Raw genomic sequence first — 15,367 nt, 5'->3', positions numbered from 1 at the left:
CGCAGCTCATGGCAACACCAGATCCTTAACCCACTGAGTGAGGCCAGGGATTGAACCCATGTCCTCACGGATACTAGTCAGGTTCATTACCACTGAGCCACAATGGGAACTCCCTTTCTTTTCTTTTCTTTTTTTCCCCCCTTGTCTCTTGAAATTTCAGCCCCTTCTAGACCAGTGTCCATCTCCTGTCCCTCAGGCGCTCAGAATGTCTTCATGCCCTAAGACATGAGCTCCCTTTTCTCTTTTATTGAGTTCAGTCCATCTTTCCAGCCTCAACACAAATATCCATCCCTTCACCATAAATCTGTCATTTTTCTCCCCCTTTTGGTTCACCTCCTCCCATCACCATTTCTCTCTTCCCTGTGTTGCTGGCATGATTGTAGGCCAGCCTTCTTGATTCTGATCACGCCTGCTGATCCAGCCCCATTGAAGTAGCCAGTGTGCTCTTCTTAAAATCAAATCAAGGATTTCCTGCTGTGGCACAGTGCTTTAAGGCTCTGGCGTTGTCTCTGAGGCAGCATTCAATTCCCCTGGAATGTCCATATGCCAAAAAAGAAAAAAAAAAATCAGATTGAATACTGTTGCTTCTCTGCTTAAAATCCTTCACCAGCTCTGATTTTGATATAAGGTATGGGCCTTGGCACCAGGCTATTCGTAATCAAACCCTCGCCTGTCTTCTTGGCTTTGCCATGCTCCACCATCCAATACATCCCCATATCCTCAATCCAGGCCTATGGAATTTCATACATTTGACTACAGGCATCTTTTGTTGTTGTTGTGTTTTTGTTTGTTTATTTGTTTATTTATTTATTTGCACCTTTGTGCATCATCTCTCAGATTCCTGGACTTTCACCTCCCCCAGGAAAGCTTCTCTTACTGCTTCTGCCCAGATCGTTAGGCACTCTGCCCACCTTCCTCCCTAGGATTTGTCAACCGATAATATAATCATCCTGCTGCTAATCTGACTCCCTAGCTGGAGTATAAATTCCCTATTGGTAGGGGCCATCTCTATCTCTAGCATGATATATAGAACCTGGTACCTAGACAGTGATCAGAAAATGTTTGTTAAATAGATTTATAAATGAATGGATAGATAATTGAATGAATAAATCATCCAGCCTATAGTAAGCTCTACTTTCTCTGAATTCTTAGCAATTCTCATTCAGCATCACACAGATCCAGTTCAACCTAATGACAACGTCCTGAGGGCCTACTCTATGCCAGGAGCCCTCTGGCATGGCTAGCATTCTTCAAAGTGCACGTGCCTTTTCTGTTGCATTGGACATTACATCGTTCAGGCAAGAGTCATGCCCCTTACTTCTCTAAATGCCACCTCTCCTGAGAAGCCTCTTTTGAGACTTCATATGATAAGGCATTTTTTTTCCAACCTCATCTTGCAACATGTAGATTTGTGTTTGGGTTTTCTCTCTCCTATTGGATTTGATTATAGGCTTCTTTAAGGAAGGGATTTTGCCAACTTTGTATTTCTTCATATTCAACCCAGCACCATGGACCCTGGAACTCAATATATACCTGCTGGACTGAATTTTTGCAAAGGATTGGTGTTGCAGAAACAAGAGAAAGAGGAGAACAGGGAGGCTGGGGGAAAGGGAGAAGAGGAAGGGAAACAGGAGCAGGAAGAAAGGGAGAGGAGGAGGAGTAAAGGATGGAGGTGAGGGAGAGGAAGAGAAGGAGGGGCTAGAGGAGGACATAGAGGGAGAGCAGCGGCAGGATGAGGAAGAGAAGCAGTATAATCCCTTGGCTCAGTAGCCAGGCATCATAAATGGAGTGATGGTGATTATTTTCAAGATCAGCTTGCAACAAGCCCTAGAAAGAGGAACAGAGTATGTCGAACTGATTAAAACTCACATTATTTTGAGCCATTACTCCTTCATAGGCTTACATCCATGAGCCAATTTATCCCTCCCACCAATTAAGAGAGAGAGATTATGTTTCCCCATGGCACTGATGAAAAAACTGAGGCCCAAAGAGGTAAAATCACTTTCCCAAGGTCCCCCGCTTTTGGTTCCCAACTGCCTGGGCTCCAAGATTACTTTTCTCAGAGAGCTTTGCGTCAGCACAGCACGTTCTAGATGTGGGTAGAATGGGACTAAGTCCGTGCCCAGCTGCAGAGGTAGAGGATGAGGGGAAGCAACATGATTAGGTCTCCTTTCTGTCACATCCAGCACGGGCACCCCAGGTGGCTTCGTGACCCCACAGGGGATGCTGCATGATTGTTGCCAGGGCTTGCGCTCATCAGCAGCTTTGGGCTGGATCCCTATTAGGAATTAGCCCAGGGTCACAGGCAATGGTTCCTCCGTGACTAAGGCCCTTCTTATGGATCAGCAGGGGCCTAGGAAGCCCTGATGGGAAAGTGCACTTTGGCCTTCCTGCAGCTCTGTCTGTAAGGCCTGTTGAATAAAAGAGCAGTGCCTTCGTGACAGATGGGATCGCTGACTGCCACCCAGCTGCTTGCATCCAAATATTGCTTTTCCTTTATGAGCCAAGGAGCACCGACTTCTCATCCTTCTCTCCTGAGAAGAAGGAGTTCCTCTTATGAAGGGGATTGGAGATGTCAGTTAAAGTCAGAAAACAGAACGAGGAAGATCTGAAGAGCAGAGGTGAGAGTGATAAGCCCATGGACGAGTTAAGTCTCTGAGCTTCTCTAACCTGCAAAAGGGGAATAAAAACACTCTGCCTCAGAGCCATGGCTCTGCCTTTATTTGGAAAATATGTAGAAAGCACCTGACCTAAACCCCAAGAGCCTTGATTTAGAATAGCTGTGATTTATTGGATAATTCTCATTGCCAAGTATAGGGCTCACTCCTTTATATCAATGTCTCACGGAAACCTCAGCACAGACCCATTTTCCAGATTCCAACATTGAGGCTCATAGAAGTAACTCCCTTGCAGTTGGCAGAGCAAGAATTTGAACCCAGGCCCACCCAACGCCAGCACTCTTAAACTGTGTACCATATTGTTTCTCAACCTGGAACATATATCATAATCATGATTTTCCTTAGAGCAGGTAGTTATGGAGCCCTTTCTACTTGCTTATAGGTTTTGCTATTTACTTTAGAAAGTCTGTGATTTTTCCCCAAAAGACTTGCCAACATGTGGATGTGCGTAGGTGTGCCATTTTCATAGCCATTCTCATACTCTCAAAAGAATCCAGAACCAAAAAATATCAGATACCTTTATTATAACAGACAACTTCTAAGACTTTGCAACATTCCAGGTGTAGATGACTATAAAAAGACTGCCTCTGACACAAAGAAATCTGGAATGATTTGGTGACTCCAGACTCAGACTTGTTGGTGCTGGTTAGGTATGAGCGGATGTGGAGGGAAGGATATCAGAGGATTTATCCTTTGGTGTGAGGTCCCATGGGGCCTATACCTTTCAATGACCATGTGCCCAAGTGTGCAGCATGGAAATCCTGATTGATCTCTGATCAATGTGATGATCTAATGTACTTTAACCACCATGTCCCACTCAATTTCTTGTTGATCTCATTGATTGCACAGAAACTAAGGTACCAGGATGGTCAAAACCTAAATAAATCGCCCATGGAAATTAATTCATTGACGCTCTTTAAACCCAGGGCTTGTTTATTTTTTTTAAGATTATGAAATCAACCTTTCTACTCCCCCACCCCCCACGCCCACAACACACAGTTCTTCTTAGGCACAATTAAATCTTCCTGGGCACTGTAAATAAATGTAGCACTTTCAATGCACTTTTACTATATTCTAGATGCATTTTATCTTATGTATACAATCATTCATGTTTGCTGCTAAATTACAATTAAGATCCCTGAAAGCAAAATAGATATCCTTTTTTATTTCTTCATTATTCAATGATTTCAGTGTTCATAGTATATGCTCAATAAATATTTACTCATTTAAACTTATTTGGATTGTCAAAGCAATTTGCTTGAGTCTTAGTGGTTATTGTGATAAAATATATGTAACATGGAGTTCCTCCTGTGGCTCAGAGGGTTAGGAATCCAACTGCAGTGGCTTGGGTCTCTGTGGGGGCGTGGGTTCGATCCCCAGCCCAGGAATTTCCATATACCACATATACACATACACAAAACGTTTAATATTTTAACCATTTTAAAATGTACAGTTCAGTGGCACTGAATATATTCACAGTGTTGTGCAACTATCTAGTTCCAGAATTTTTTCACCACGCCCAGTGGAAATGTCATGTCCATTAAGCACTCATTCCCCATTTTCCATTCCCCCCAGTCTCTGGAAACTACTAATCTGCCTTCTGTCCCTATGGATTTACCTGTTCTGGACATGCCATGCAATTGGAATTATACAATATGTTTTTTTGAGTGTGTCTGACATTTTTCATATAACTAAATGTTTTTAAGATGCATCCACGTTATGGCATGTTAACAGCACTTCATTCTTGAATGGCTAAGCTAATAATCCATTGTGTGGATAGACCACAGTTTATCCATTCATAGGTTGATGGACATTTAGGCTATCTCCATCTTTTCGTTTACATTGTTTCTATGAATTCTGGGTTCAAGTTTTTATTTCAATGCCTGTCTGCAATTCTTTTGGAGTATATACCTGAAGAGTGGAATTGCTGGATCATAGGGCAATTAAATTAAAAAAAAAAAAGAAAAGAGCTTTGGTGCAAAAATAAGTTGGTTTTGTGGTAGATTTGTGCATCATTCTTGTCCCCTGAAAGGATTATGTATACCAGTGCATTGCCATGTTACTGACAATGCTGTCCCGTGAGAGGTGTATATACACTGCACCCAGTTGATATTGGATTTGGTCATATGATTCACTCTGGCCAGTGGAATGTCAGAGAACAAAAAGCTTGCCTCATCTTAGAAGGTGCTTGAGGAGGCATTGCCTGGCTTAGCTTTTACACTTCTGTTATGAGAATGACATATACCCGAGAGAGGCCACCCTTTCAGCCTAAATCCAGAAGATATCTGGAGCACAGCCAAAGCCCAGCCAACATGAAACATGTGCAAAGAAATACTCTTGTGTTTGTAAGCCACTGGGATTTGGGAGCTATTTGATACCATAGAGAAACTTAACAAAAGCTCTGTAAGACTGATACACTTCATTAAACAACATAAACTACACTTATTTACTGCAAGACTTCTCAGTGCCTTAACTGGGTTACTGTGTATGATGCATCTCAAGAGCTGGATTAAATACACAGAGTTTCATGAATGTGTCTGATCTTAGTTACATTTGCAGGTCTATGATTCTATGTCCTACAACTTGGCAAATGCTGGACTATCATATCATTTGGGTTCAATCCTGCCCACAATAACTTTTCCACATGACTTTACTCTTACAAAAGTAGACAGCTTTTCTTTAATCCTTCTGCTGAAACGTGTATATTTTATTTAAATTGTACATTTATGAATTTTGTTCTCTCACCCAGTTCAAGCCCCTTGAGGTGAGAAACCATCTCATCTGTTTTCCATATCTCTAGCATCTAGTACATTGCCTGCCTCCTCAATAAAGTGGGTTGAAAGATCTTTCCTAAGAGTGGCACATTGAACAGTTTTGTTTTCATTTACGTTTGCGCTTGAGGCCATGAAAAGAATGCAAAGACAGGAGTTCTCTGGTGTCCTAGTGGGTTAAATATCTGGCATTGTCACTGCTATAGCTCAGATTCAATCCCTGGCCTGGGAACTTCTGTATGCCGTGAGCATGGCCAAAAAAAATATATATATATATTTAAATTCCTAAGAATGCAAAGACATATAAAAAGCAGTTATAGTTCTCAAGAGTCATAATATGTAGCAATAGATCCACCAAAATGTGTCCTGAAATTAGTGGTCAAGTCTTACTTAGTGCCATTTTTCTCTTAGGATGTTTTTTCGATCTGCGTATTTTTTTTTTTCCACTCAGATGTTTCTGAGCACCTGTCTCTTTCATTATTGAGCTGAAGTTAAAATACCTTCAGGTTTCAAGCTATGATGTTGGGAAAGATGACACAGGTCCTGCTCATGAGTTACGGCCCCAGAGATGGGGAGTGTGCTGAGCACAGAACAGAGAACCACAGTCCTCCCTGAAGCACGTTCTCTCTAAATTCACCTTCATTCAAACTCGTTTACTGGGTACCATGGATGCGCGGGATGACAAGGAAATGGGAGAAGGATGGAGCCCTGCCTCTTGCATTCAAGGAGCTCCCAGACCAGGAGGAACATGAATATAGACACATAATATGGTGTGATACCTGTTCTGTTAGAATCTGGAAGAAGTGCCTTCTGCAGGGAGGCCTCAGATGGCCAAAGGCTTCCAGGGAAAGCAAGACAGAGTGAGGATAGGAAATGACATTAGTTGGACCACCATGTCCTCAAAGTCTCACATGTGTTACATAATTGACTTTGTTTTCTAATTCATTGAGGTCCAATTTATGTACAGGATAATTCACCCTTTTGAGGTGAAGAGTTTTGTGACTGTGACAAGCATATCCAATCATGCAATCAAGATACCTTCACAATCAAGATAAAAAAAAAATTGTTCATTTAGCTTTTACACCAACCCTACAAAGGAAGCTTTAATGAGGAAACTGAGAATCAGAGAAGTTAAGCCTCTTAGTCTTAACTTCCCAAGGTCATGCTGTTAAGAAGAGCGGGAGCCAGAATTGGAACAGAGGGAATTTGTTGCACTGGGGGACAGAGGTTGTGGTGGTGCAGGTTGTGGCAAGAAAGGGGAGATGTGTTAGAAAAGAATCTGCAGACATCCATTGATCTAGGGATCAGGTGACACAGGGTCTTAGAGGTGGCCTTTGGTTTTTATCAGGAATTCTACGAAGACGCTCAGATTTACCTTGAATCAACTTCTTAATAGCTTCAAGGGGATCTTCATGTCGAAATTTTATGAAATTGAATTTTAAAAGTATGTTGGAGGAAAAAAACGTATGTTGGCCTCCTTACAGGTGATTTCATAATTGAGACCATATTCTCATTTTCAAAGTTAAATGGTCATTTAGAAGTCTCCCTGTCCCCTGATTCCTTTTGTCATTTTAAATCCTCCTCTAATTGTCTTTCTCCCTCACTGAAAACTAAGTTCCATGAAAGCAAGGATTTTGTTTCTAGTTTCTTGCCTTTTCTCCAGCGCCTAAAAGAGTGTCTGGCACAGAATAGATGCCTAATTGATCTTTGCTTAATAATTAAAATAAGACCAGCACAGAATAGACTCAGAAAATCAAGGTTGGAAGAATCTTCATGATCAACTAGTACAGGAGCTGGCCAACTTTCTCTGTAAAAAGCCAGATGGTAAATGTTTTAGGCTTTGTGGGTCACGCACAGTCTCCGTTCCAACTCTTCAACTCTTCCATTGTAATGTGAAGGCAGCTGTAAACAATACTTAAGTTTGTGCAACTGTGTTCCAATAAAATTTATTTGTGAAAGTAGGCTGCAGGTCAGTTTGGCTCATGGGCCACAGTTTGTATCTGTTCGTATAGGCTTGGTTACACTGTACTAAGAAACAATCCCAGAATCCCAGTGGCCAGCAAATGAAAAAAAAATGCTTATTTTTTACTGGTGGTACATCGTGGTCGCAAGTCGATTGTGATTCAGCTTCATGGAATGAAGAAAGGCAACTCTCTGGAGAAAAGCGGTGGCCTCTAGGTAGAACTTGGTTATTCCTGGGATGATGGGGAAAGAGACATTGATGAACCCGTTTGTCAGTTCTCACAGCTTCATTTTTTGAAGTTGCATATATCACTTTTGCTCACGTGTCATGGGGACCCCTGTGAGCTCAGAGGATGGGGATGTGTAATTTTTTCAAAGGGAGGACACTGCAGGGAGGGACACTGAATATGCATCCATGGGCTCTGTGGAATATTCTTTAAGTGTCAACATTCACATTCCGTTTTTATGCCAATGATGAGGTGTCCTGGACCTGCCAAGGCAACCTCTTTCATCCCTCAGAGCCTCTGATAATTGCAAACGTTCTCATTTTATTGTGCTGAATTTCATTGACCTGTATCTTTCCTCTAAGAGTTCCCAGTCAACCCCTTAAGATCCTGCTGGAGAGATGATACTTGAGAAAACATAAGGTTACTCCTTCCAGAAGGGGGAGCCAGAACCCATCCACTTTTCCCCCCTGGTAGCTGCCTTTCTTCATTTCCCAGAGTGCATATGACCCATCTTGGAGACAGGGCTGAACTTCTGAATGAGATCATAGCCTTTTCGCCCTTTCTGCATAGTTTCACCCGGTGAATTATCGTCTTATTTCCATTCCACTCCAATGAGCTGTCAGCGATGGATACTGTAATTCACGGCAGTAGAAACACAAACAGATGGGTAATTGACCTGCATGCCTTCATTACACTGGAGTTCAGAATGGCTGCTGGAGCCATAAAGTCCTTTTATCTGCCAGTCTGAAATCCCTGGGCTTTCACAGAAAGGGGGTCAGGCTGACTTTTTGCAAAAGGTGCAGTCCTCGTGGTTGCTTTCCCCACCTCGTGCTTTTCAGAAATGGACAGAAGTTGACAAGCTGAACTTGGCCAGTTCAAGACAACAGCTGGGACTCTGATGGGGCTTAGAGATATCTACAGGGGGCCATATTCAGATGTAAGAATAGGATAGAAAAATACTTATACTCAACCAAAATAGAACTTGTATTTCCCCCTCTTCCTCTTAGCACTGTAAGAAAATGTGCATTTAATATTTAATGAAATAGGTCAGAAAAGAGCAAATCCATCAAAAATATTACTATATTAGATAATTAGAATATAGAATAAAATAAAACAAAGCTGAAAAAAAAACAGGAAGATATAGGGTCCTTGCCTTGAACAAGACTTATATTGATCCAAGATAGGCACACATGGAACCATCTCTGCTCAAGGCATGCCCGCTCCATGGAACATTGGAGTTGCCCTTCATTACTTATTAAGACTATGCTCTTATTTCAAGACTCTACCCCCATCCCACACACATCATAGCCTTCCATAATTATTGCCTCCAAGTGTATTTTCTTTCATCTTCATAATAGATCACTGCCTAATTCAATATTTGAAAGATGTTTATTTGACACTGACTGTTTACCAGCCATGATACTGCTTTGTGTGTTTTAATCGTCAGATAAAACCTCCGTCTCTTGGATCCTGTGCTTTAGTTTTGAATCTCCAGATAGCCCCTCTGTGTCCTTAGAAGATGGAAATATCTCCTCTAATAATTCCTCACATGTTCCTTGTTGAAAGAAGGAGAAAGAGGCTAGGTATTCCTATCAGCAAAAAGCAGGATTAGAGTCAGATGAAGGTTGGACCATAATCTCCAGATTTTAGGAGCTCCTGGGCTTTGTGTCCTCTGTTCCAGACATTAAATGCTCCCTGGCTCACTGAGCCATCACCTGAATCAGGTGCCCATTGTAAACAGCAGTACTGACAGAAACAGGGTCCTTCACAGTCTCCAGGGATCCAGTGTAGGTTGACCCTGTGAAAGTTCTGTTACTTTAGTGCCCCCAAAGGTTGCAATTCAACAGCACAGTGAGTCTTCTTTTTCTGAATCTCAGGTTTACTCCCTGCCTGTAATAGGCAAGGACCCTTGATCTTTGTTGTTCTAATGAGTTGATAGATCTCTGCTCCATGTCTTTCTTCCTTCCAGAGGTGTGACCTTCTCAGAGGCACCAGAACTCTTTCTTCTCTAGGGATCTTGGAAGTAAACAAACAAACCCCAAAAAAGGTGAACCTTAACAAGAAAGAAAGGCGAAGGCCACATTGGTTCTTAGTTGGAAGAGTAGTATTGACTGAGGCTTTGGCACAGGCTATTTCCACTTTCTGGACTCCTTCCTGTGGATCCCCTGACTCTGTTAAACCATCGGGTCTCAGCCTAACTGCTGCTTCCTCCAGGAGGGCATCTTGGACCACCTCCCCTCCATGCTGGGCTAGGTGTTCTTCTGTGTTCCCTGAGCAGCCATGTGCTTCTGGATGAGTCCTGGTCTCCCTTCATCCAAGCAGCTTGTTTTACAGGCCTGTCTCCTACTCAGCTGTGAGGTCAGTGAGGGCAGGGGGGGTGCCTGCTTTATCCACCCTCATATCCATGGCACAGCACCTGGCACACGGTTGGGCTTAAGTAAGAGGTGTAGGGGAAAAGGGAAGAGAGACAGGAAGGTGAGAAGAAAAGGACTTATGGAAGGGGGGAGGAGAGGAAGGAAGGAAGAAAGGATGGATAGTTCATTGAAGCACAGTCAATGGAATCATAATAAGGACCTGCAATGATGGCTTATAACTCTGTGAAGACAAAATGTACTCTTGGCATGTTTCCTCCTAGCCCAAACAGGGCCACTCAGGAAGGACTTTTCCAAGGAGGGCTTAAGTTTGGTCCACATAATGGATTATGTAGTAATAGAGTGTGAATGGAGGAACCTAACATTTACTGAAGACTTAATTACATTGATGTCTTAGTCTGCTTGGGCTGCTATAACAAAATACCCTAGAATGGGTTGTTTGAACAAGAGACATTTATTTCTTACTGTTCTGGAGGCTGAACAGGCAAGGCAATGACTGATTCAGCATCTGGGAAAGACACACTCCTGGCTTGTAGACAGCTGCTTTCTCGCTGTGTACCAATGTGGCTTTTTCTCAGTGTGTGCTTAGGGAGGGAAAGCCGGGGGGGAGGAAGGGGCGGGGAGACTTCCCATCTCTTCCTCTTCCTATGAGGGCCCCAACTTCATGACCTAATTTAAACCTAATCATCTCCCAAAGGCCCCACCTCCTAATATGATTAAGTGGAGGGAGGGAAGGGGGAAATTGGGGGCAGGGGGGAACATAAACCTTCAGCTATAGCAGCCAGCTGTTTGCTGAAGTGCTGTTTCTACCTTTTCTCCCCTCATCTACTCCTCACAACAGCCCTGGAAGGGGGTTATCGGGATTTTTTTGTTTGTTTGTTTGTTTTTGCCTTTTTAGGACCACACTCATGGCCTATGGAAGTTCCCAGGTTAGGAGTTGAATCAGAGTTGCAGCTGCCAGCCTACACAACAGCCATAGCAATGCCAGATCCAAGCTGTATCTGTGACCTACACAACTGCTCATTGGATCCCTAACCCAAGGAGCAAGGCCAGGCATTGAACCCATGTCCTCATGGACACTAGTCAGGTTCGTTACGGTTGAGCCAGGTGGGAACTCTGGTTATTGAGATTTGAACTTTACCGGCAAGAAAACTTGTGTTCCGGAGAGACAAAACCATCCCTGGAGGCCACTCTGTGCTGGAGGTGCCTGAGGGACCCTAGGCCAGGCCTTTGTCTCTGTTCCCACACCATCCAGCTAGAGGTGAGAAAAGGCCCTTAGGTGCTTCAGAACCCAGCTACCATTCCTGGATTTGAGTCCTGAATTTTTTACTTTAGTTGAGGAGCCATGGACATATGTCCTCAATTCTAACAGCCTCAAAGTTCTCAGGGACAACTTTCTTTTCAGTTGGGATGGAAAAGTCGATGGTTCTTTCATTCAACGAAGGAAGGTCTGAAACCTGCATGGGGCTTGGCCTTAACTGACACTTGGGGGGCCATCGTGAACAGACATGGCCTCTGTCCCCGTAAAGCCCGCTCTCTAATGGGGGAGATGGAAGGAAAGTGAAGGCAAATGAATAAGATCATTTCATTCGGAAACTAATTTATGATGAGAATAGAAGAGGCATTTGAACTTGGGTGGTCTGAGCAAGTCTGGATGGCAGGATGGGACAGTCAGGCAGAGATCTAGGAAAGGAATATTATTCTAGGTTCAGAGAGGGATGAGTGTAGAAAGAACTAGATAGGCACAAAGGAGGGACTGAAAAGCAGCAGGATGCCTGGTGTGTTCTGAAAAGAAGAGAGAACTGGGAGGTAAGAAGGAAGAGGCAAGGATATAGAAATATACTCCGATGTGGCAGAGAGAAGACAAGCCCCCAGCACACAAAGACCATATGTAGAATACAGAAAGTATTGTTAGGTCTATGGGTTGAAGGTGAGGCGAGAGGGAGAAGGGAAGAAGCTGAGACAAAGATCAGGGAAAGAGAAGGCAGGTGACGTGGATGTTTCCACGTGGACAATGCCCACTCCGTGACATATTCCAGTTTAAAGTAGAACCAGACTTTTGTTTTGTTTTGTTTTGAAGTATAATGAGATGGGGGAGAACATAACATATCCCATATGTCTAGCGTGGGTGAGTTGGTGTGCAAATGTAACTTTCCACTCTTGCCTTCCTGGGTGTTGGGAGGCAAAATTTATAGGCTTGGCACTAATGGTGGCCTTTCTCTCGCTCTTTCTCATTTTCTCGGTTTTCCTTTCCGTGTGTGTGTGTGTGTGTGTGTGTGTGTGTGTGTGTGTGTGTGTGTCTTTGGGAATGGTGGAGAGAGACGATTCCACCCCAGCCGGCAGCTGTATATCTTTCAAGCAGTGGTTCCCCAGGCCAAATCCCCCTCCAAGTTATTTATGGCTCCCATTGAAGCCCGTGGGGCTCAGGCGCCCATGTAGAAGGTGCCCAGCAATGGGCCCCTTTGTTGGACCCAGGTCACTGGGCAAGGACACTGGCGGTGACTGCTCTGTGAACCTCCGCTCCCGGAGAAATGGTTATGTAACTTTAAACAGTAATGACATTTTGCAGAAAAGTGCTTTTTAATTGCTACGTCTTCATTATTCTCTTTCAAATCTGCCCAGGAGATTCCGCCTCAGAGACAGCTTGGCATGTGCTGGGTTTCCATTTTTAAAGAGCAACCAGTTTTGTGTTTCAGCTGCTCCCAGAAACCCCCCAACCCCAAACTTCATCTGTTTTCAATTGCATGAAATGGGGTAGGTAAGACTGCCTTTTGTATCCTTGCCAGACGGAGGAATGATTTGACGCAATTTTCTAAAAATGCTCTTCCCAAATTCCTTTTGGGTTGGGACTAAGAATAGAATATTTTATCCCCTACAAAAGGGAGAAAGAAAATGATGAGCAAGCTTGAAAAATAGGACTGAGAATATAGTCTATAGAGTTTCTTTAAGCAACTGAAACTTAACCCCAATCCATAGACTCAGATGCCTATAGGGGATTGGGATCGGCTAAAAATACATCTTGCTCTGGAAGCAAAAATGGCAATACAGATAAAATGACTCAATAATGCATACTCTGAAAAAATCGTCGACTTGGTGTAGAAGGACGTTACTGCTTGATTTGGTTTGCTTGACCTTTAGGAATCTGTATCATACAAGAGCCCTTCTAAGCAATGATTCAAATCCGTTTGGACTCTTTGCTCATTGGGGTGGAACTCGCCCAGCCTTGCGCTGGAACATCTCCCAGCCTGGACACCTCTGTCTGTTAGAAAACCTTCCGCCTTCCATGCATATTGACAGAGGATCTATCTTTCTAATTAGCGCTCCCACCAGCGTTGGTGCAACAGGCACAGAATCCCAACCCCTCCTCCTTGTAGAAGCTCTCCAAGGACCTAAACACTGCTCTCGGGATATGTTCTTCTTCTGATTAAATACTCACAGCTATTGTTCCTTTATTTATCCTGAAATTTGGGTTGAAACTTAAAAAAAAAAAAAAGCACACACACACTTTCATCAGAGGAATGGCATCATCACTATTGTCATCCAAAATGGGAATAAATCACATTTATTGTTTGCTTGCTATGTGTCAGGAATTGTTCTAGACAATTCTCAAGACTTCTTTCACTTGGTCCTTTCAGCAACCCTCTAATGTCGGTATAAAAAGCATCTCTGTTTTAGAGACGAGGAGGCGGAGCCTTGGAGAGGTTGAATAGGATGACGTCAGTAGTTAAGTGGAGGAACTTGACTCTAGCAGTGCCCAGCTCTTAACTACTGGATCATGGATTCCTACCAGAAGACATGCTGGAGGCCCAGTCTCCTTTTCCACACGGCCCCTCTGAAAATAGTCTTTTTTAGCTGCCGTATGAAGAAAGGTAGAAACGATGAGGCTTTTTTTTTTTTTAAAGTAATTTGAAAGCCAGAGAAAGATAAAAATCTAGAAACGCAACTGTGAAATAGAGAGCGAGAGAAATGCTGAGTTTATTCAGCAAATCCCTGATGAGGAGGATTAGGGATGTCCCTGAAGCATGAATGAGAAAAAAAGTTAATCCAAATATCACAGTTCTCTTTTGCACAGTGGGTAGTAAAACCATTACCCCAATATAGGCATTGCTGGCTAAAACTGTCAGCACCTCCAAAAGAAGGGGAGAAGAATGTCCCAGGTGAAAGTGCTTGCGCGAATCAATTTAGCCCAGCGTTGTCTTTTTGTTTCGGGGCACCATCAGCAGTGGCCTACTGTGCTGACATTTCATAGGTACAAGAGCAGCACGCCTGCCCAGATAAGTCCTTCTCCATCATGGGTCCTCAAGATTAGGACTTGGATTAGTCAAGTGTGGAGAAAAGATCATGCATTGTGGTCCAGAGAATTCCTCCTATAAACATGAGCTACTCATTTCCTTTTGGTAGGTTTTGCCTGCCTCATTAAGCAAAGAAGAGAAAATTAATTGGACGCCATTCTCCACTGATGTTGGGGTGTGTGTGATACAGTGGTCCTCTTAAATTCTATAACTTTATTTTATATCTTCTTACCCTGGAAAACTACCAAAGTATCCCTGTTAGTCATAGAGGAAATCCAAGTTCCTTCGCACGTAATAAAGACGTGCCTTTTGCCCTCTGGCATCTGCCCTTTTCTAAAACCTATTCTCCTCCAGCACTGCACCTCCACCCATCCAAATTCATGTCCTTCATCAGCAATTCCCACTTTCGAATGTGCTACCTGATCTTTTTTACATTACAATCTCATATTCACTTTTCAACCAGCCCAAATATTACCTCCTCTCAAAGTTTGCCCTGCTAACCCAGCAATCTTATTTGCAGGCTTCTGCTATCTTGTTGCCTCATAAGGCCAGTTTTGCTCTGGGTCTATACAGCTGTGTTAGTTATGATGACGTGTGTCCATGCCCACCCCTGCTGCTTATATTGCAAACTCTCCAAGGGCAAAGATCATGTCTTTTTCATCTCGATAGACCTCATGCCTAGCTCAGGACTTGGGCTTCATAAATAGGGTTTATAAATATTAGAAGGAAAGAAATGAAGGAAATAAGGAAAAATAAACAATAATCTTGTGCTTTCAATAAGGATTTTCTCCCCAAATGGAAAAAGTATATTAACAGATCTGGCTCCAGCCTCAGTCCTAATATCACGGAATAGAGTTTATGCAGTGCTGGGATGGCCAAGGTCACAACCTGAGAAGTTTAAGTAGAAGCAAGGCAACTGGAGGCCTCGCCAATTATGCCCTGCGTGCATCTAGGCAGGCCCAGAAATCGTGCGATTACAACACACAAGGAGCAAGCCAGCAGCTTCAGGTTTCCACCCATCACCTCTCGGAACTGTTAATGAAACACCTTTTCTAACCTTTTTTC

At 43.2% G+C, this 15,367-nt stretch overlaps 1 protein-coding gene across 1 annotated transcript in view; it reads left to right on the top strand.

Moving 5' to 3' along the window:
- Nucleotides 1–15,367, top strand: part of BRINP1 (BMP/retinoic acid inducible neural specific 1) — a 146,677-nt gene that overhangs the window by 96,436 nt on the left and 34,874 nt on the right. The window lies entirely within an intron of this gene.

This window comes from Phacochoerus africanus, chromosome 2 (assembly GCF_016906955.1).
Source record: "Phacochoerus africanus isolate WHEZ1 chromosome 2, ROS_Pafr_v1, whole genome shotgun sequence".
NCBI lineage: Eukaryota > Metazoa > Chordata > Mammalia > Artiodactyla > Suidae > Phacochoerus > Phacochoerus africanus.
Note: the sequence above shows the minus strand (reverse complement) of the source record. Positions and strands in the feature narration are given on the sequence as shown.